Raw genomic sequence first — 4,773 nt, 5'->3', positions numbered from 1 at the left:
CTGTCCTGCAGGGGAGCTATTTATGTACTGGGCTGGGCAGGAAGAGGGCAGAATCCCTCTGTGGTTCTCACTGCGTTGTCTCTGTTGCTGTCACCCTTTGTCAGAAGCCAGTGAATAATGGTCCTGCAGAGCCTGCCCCCACCCGACTCACTTCCACTCTGAGTAGTACATCCTTACTCAGCAAACATCGTGTATTTCCCCCGCTTCATTTATTTTTATAAGTTAATCTAATGATTAATTTGGGGCACCACCCCACATACTTTCTGTCTCCCATGTTAAAGGGGTGGAGAGGAACTTCAAGACTGAGCCTTTTGTGTGCATACATGTATAGTTCGTTAGGTTTGCTGTAGAATGTGATGGGCAATCATTGCTGTTTAAAATACACTGACTCTCCATACAGAGCCTGGGCCACAGTTAAGTCCTTTGGAAAATTCTAGATACATAAATACTAGCTCGGCACGTGCAGTCTTTGACTTGGGGAGTCGGACTTCTCTCTTGAGAGAGAAGGGCTATGAGAAATCCTGGTGCTAGAGAATTCTGATAAAACAAGCAAGCAAACTACCTGGTTCTCTTAGAAAATGCATTAGCAGTCACCAAAGAGCTAACGTTCAGTCGCACATAGATGTGGGTGCTTCCTGAGTTCTGCAAGTTGGACTGAAATAAATGTTACATATGAGCCCTGCGCTTACCCACAGTTGATTTTTGACGGAGTATTTATTTAGTTTTCACATTTAAAGACTGGGATTGGAAAGACAGCTTTGGGACCTGAATTGGGTGCCCAGAACCTTTTTTTTTTTTTTTTTAATGGGCTGTGGTGGCATGTGCCTATAATCTGAAGCTGGGGAGGTAGAGGTAGCAGGTCTCTGGAGCTGGCTGGCCAGTCTAGCCAAATAGGCTAACTTCAGGTTCAGTGAGAGACCCTGCCTCAGAAACTAAGGTGAGGAGCAACTGAAGAACACTCCATACATGTGAATCCTTACATACACATACTCAAACACAACATTCACAAAAATGCCAATATTATTTGATTAGGCATGATCTGACATAGACATTACCTACAGCCTTCTTCTTGGGTCAGTGTGCAGGCCATGAGAAGAAAGAAGACTTGTCTTGCATGGTGTTGCTATTTGAAATATGGTATCTTGGAGGCAGGGCTGCCTGTCCCCTATGGCTGTGTGGGATCACTCTGTACTTGTGTGATAAAAATAGAAATTGATTATGTAGGCAAGAGTCCACACAAATGTTCTCTGGCCATTTCATGAACTAGAGATTTTACCAACACTGTTTTTCTCTTTATTTAATAGAAAAAATTTAATTCCTAAGCTTATTAAAATGCATATGCTTATATATAGCTATTGTATTTACATATAATGTTTAATTAAGCATATATGTTTCAACAATACCATGTAACACAGTCCCTTTAAAAATTTTTGGGACCAGGTGGTGGTGGCACATGCCTATAATCCCAGCTCTTGGGAGGCAGAGGCAGGTGGATCCCCATGAGTTCGAGGCCATCCTGGTCTACAAAGCAAGTTCCAGGACAGCCATGGTGGGTACACAGAGAAACCCCGTCTTGAGAAACTTTAAAAAAAAATTGAGGTTTTGGTGGTGGTGGTGGTGGTGGTGGCGGCGGCGGCGGCGGCGGCGGCGGCGGCGGCGGTTTTTTGTCTTGTTTTGTTGCTTTGAGACAGGATCTCTCTGTGTAGTCCTGGCTATTTTGGAACTTGCTCTGTAGACCAGGAGCCTCAAACTCACAGAGATCTACCTGCTTCTGCCTCCTGAGTACTGGGATTAAAAGCATGCACCACCACCACCACCACCACCCTGCCTACTTCTTATAACTATTTAGACTCTCAGACATCAGTTGACCCTGAGCCCAAGCTAAGGGGTGATAAAATGTGAACAGGAATAGCCACAGAACACAACCCATTCTTAAATTCTAGACATTCCTTATATTACCACCTTATAAGATTGTTTTTACTAAGCTAGTTTTGTTTTTTCATAAAACTAAATCCAATAGAGAAAAGAAAAAGAGAGGTCAGGTAGCAATGCACACTTCTGGCAAATCCTGGCTCTGGCTAAGTAAGTGGGTGGAGCAGAGTGCAGGAGATGTGTACACATGCATTCTCATATGTGGTTTTGGGACAGGGTCTCACTCTGCAGCTTAGGCTGGCCTGGATCTCATGGACATTCCCCTGCCTCAACCTCCTAGTGCTAGAATTACAGACATGAGCTACCACATCTGGCTAAGAGTATTGGTTCTTGGGGTCTGTTGTTGTTTTAGATAGAGTCTCTAGCCCAGGCTAGCCTTGAACTCCCTATGCCAGCAATTCTAACCTGTGGGTCAAAACCCTGTTGGGCGTTGAATGACCCTTTCACAGGGATCACATATCAGATATCCTGCACATCAGATATTTACATTATGATTATAACAGTAGCAAAATTACAGTTATGAAGTAGCAATGAAAATAATTTTATGGTTGGGGGTCACCACAACATGAGGAACTGTATTAAAAGGTCACAGCATTAGGATGGTTCAAAAACACTACAAAGCTAAGCATGACCTTGACCTTCTAATCCTCCTGACTCTACCTCCCCAAAGCTGGGATTATGGGTGTGTGCCACCCTGATTACGAAATGCAGTGGATTAAACCCAGGGCCTCTTGCCTGTTATGAAAGCACACTACAAACTGAGCTATGTCCCCAGCCCTTAGAGAATAGAATTTTTTACAAAAGGTGCCTAGAGCCAAGCATGCTAGCACATGCACATAATTCCAGCATGTGGGAGGCTGCTGAGGCAGGAGGATGACTGTGAGTTCTGGACCAGTCTGAACTATAGTGTGAGACCTTGTCTCAAAAGAGCAAAATGGGACCCAGGAATGGTGGCACATGCCTATGATCTCAACACTTGGGAGGCAGAGGAGGGAGGATCTCTTTGAGTTCAAGGCCAACCTAGTCTACATAATGAGTTCCAGGACAGCCAGGGTTATGTAGAAAGATCCTGTGCGTGTGCGAGTATTGTGTTTCAAGACAGAGTTTCTTTGTGTAGCCTGGGATGTCCTGGAATTTGCTCTGTAGCCCAGACAGGCCTCGAACTCACAGAGATCTGCCTGCCTCTGCCTCCCAAGTGCTGGGATAAAAGTCGTATATCACCACTGCCTGGCTTGAGATTCTGTCTCAAAAACAAGCAAATAAACAGATCAGAACAGAATGGAGAGAAGGGAGTGAGAGAACAGGGAGTACCTAGAGTAGCAGTAAGACAGTAACTCAAACATTGTCCTCTTTAAAGCTGACCTGATTGGGTTGAGGTATCGTTTGCAGTTAAGCTCATTACGGTCAGTATTAATATTTTTCTTAACACTTAGGGAATTCCTGAATAAAATCCTTTTTCTTGAGCTTTTTGTCTTTCTTCTGATCTTTGTTATTAATCAGTTCATGGATCTCCACCACGATAAATACTCAAAACTTATGGCATGACTTAAGAGTGCAGACGTGTTCAGTAAAGAGCAATGAGTTAGCCAGACAGTGGCGGTGCACGCCTTTAATCCCAGCATCTGGGAGGCGGAGGCGGGCAGATTTCTGAGTTCAAGGCTAGGCTGGTCTACAGAACAAGTTCCAGGACAGCCAGGGCTACACAGAGAAACAAAAGGATAGTAAGTTTCTGCCACAGTTTGGGTTTAGTCTAACATCCTTTAAATACCAGGTGTGGGCATCACGCATTTCCAGTCAGGGAGGAGGGGTGAGGAGGCGTGGCTTGATGGTTAGCACCGGCCTGGCATGCACAAGCCTGAATGCTCCACCCTGGCACCAAAAGAAAAAGCCATGGAGGAGAAAATCTCTCTTCCTGTATCTGCATTACACTGCAAACCTCAGGTCCACTCTGAGATTTCTTACTACTGAAAAGATTTTTTTTTTCCCTTACAAAACCTTTGACTAATACTCTTGGGCCAGTTAGGAATTTCATGACACTAGAAAGAGCGAGTTGCTTCTAGAGAATTCTATTAGAGTAGTATTAGACAATAGTCACATGTCAATCTCAATTTGATCCTATCTTTACAAAACTCTTAATCTTTTAAAAATAATTTACTTATTTGTGTCAAAACACATCTTTTGTCTTTCCTGGGTTACACTGTAACTGGAAAATAAGCATTTTCTAAAAACCAGCAGTAACAAGTGCCCTGTTTAAATTGCTAGTGGGCAGGGTGTTTGAATAGACTCCCTGAGCAGGATTCCTGAACAAGTTCCGTTTTATTAAAATGAGGAGCAGAAAGCTGCTTCCTGTAGAAGCTTAAGAAATTATTGCTGTGCCCCTTCTGCCATCCCTCAGGCTCCTCTCACCTTGACATAAGACACCGCCCCCCCCCCCCCCAGAGCTCTTTGGATGTCATTCCTCGGGTGACTCACCACATGCCCAGCAACTTTTATTTTAAACAGAGCATTCGAACTGAGCCTCATGGCTCTAATCCAGCTTCCTGGGAGGCTGAGACTGTACACACATGGTGCACCCACATACGTACATGCAGGCAAAATGCTCTTGTGTAATATAAATACATCTTTTTTAGAGAAAGACGTTCTACCCAGAGCTGGGAACCTTGCTGCTGCCCCCTCTTTTATACTTTATCCGCGTCCTTGAGTTTCAGAGTGACTTCCCGAGTGAGGAAATGGAACAGGTAACACGACAGCACTGGATTGTGTCCACATCCCCTTTCCTGGGACCTATGAATGTTATCTCACTGCCAAAGAGACTTCCTAGATCTGTCTAAATTAAGGCTC

Source organism: Peromyscus maniculatus, chromosome 9, assembly GCF_049852395.1.
Source record: "Peromyscus maniculatus bairdii isolate BWxNUB_F1_BW_parent chromosome 9, HU_Pman_BW_mat_3.1, whole genome shotgun sequence".
Taxonomy (NCBI): Eukaryota; Metazoa; Chordata; class Mammalia; order Rodentia; family Cricetidae; genus Peromyscus; species Peromyscus maniculatus.
The sequence above is the reverse complement of the archived record's forward strand: the minus strand, read 5'-3'. Positions refer to the sequence as shown.